This window comes from Pterocles gutturalis, unplaced genomic scaffold (assembly GCF_000699245.1).
Source record: "Pterocles gutturalis isolate BGI_N339 unplaced genomic scaffold, ASM69924v1 scaffold7928, whole genome shotgun sequence".
Lineage (NCBI taxonomy): Eukaryota > Metazoa > Chordata > Aves > Pterocliformes > Pteroclidae > Pterocles > Pterocles gutturalis.
In genome coordinates, this window is record NW_010117932.1 from 4,062 (window position 1) to 4,331 (window position 270).

The 270-nt window shown below is 63.0% G+C and overlaps 1 protein-coding gene across 1 annotated transcript in view; it reads right to left on the minus strand.

Moving 5' to 3' along the window:
• CEP131 (centrosomal protein 131kDa) overlaps nt 1-270 on the minus strand; it is a gene marked incomplete at its 3' end in the record, with an annotated part of 12,104 nt that overhangs the window by 2,743 nt on the left and 9,091 nt on the right.

Consider the following 270-nt stretch of genomic DNA (forward strand, 5'->3'; position numbering starts at 1 on the left):
GTGCCGGGCACTCGTCCTCCTGTCCACCCTGCGCCATCCCAGCCCTTCCACGGCCAGGCAGGGGCTGGTCTGACACTGAGAGATGCCCCTGGTTCACCAGCTTCTCCCACCTCAGGCTGGTGGAGAGAAAGGGGCTGGTCCCCGTGGATATTAACTGCTGAAAATACCTGGAACCCACTGGCACATGCGTGCTGGACACCACCCCTATGCTGTGAGTCCCAAACCGCCCTCAAGCCTGCCCCGGTGATAACATACCGCTGGCGGGGCAGC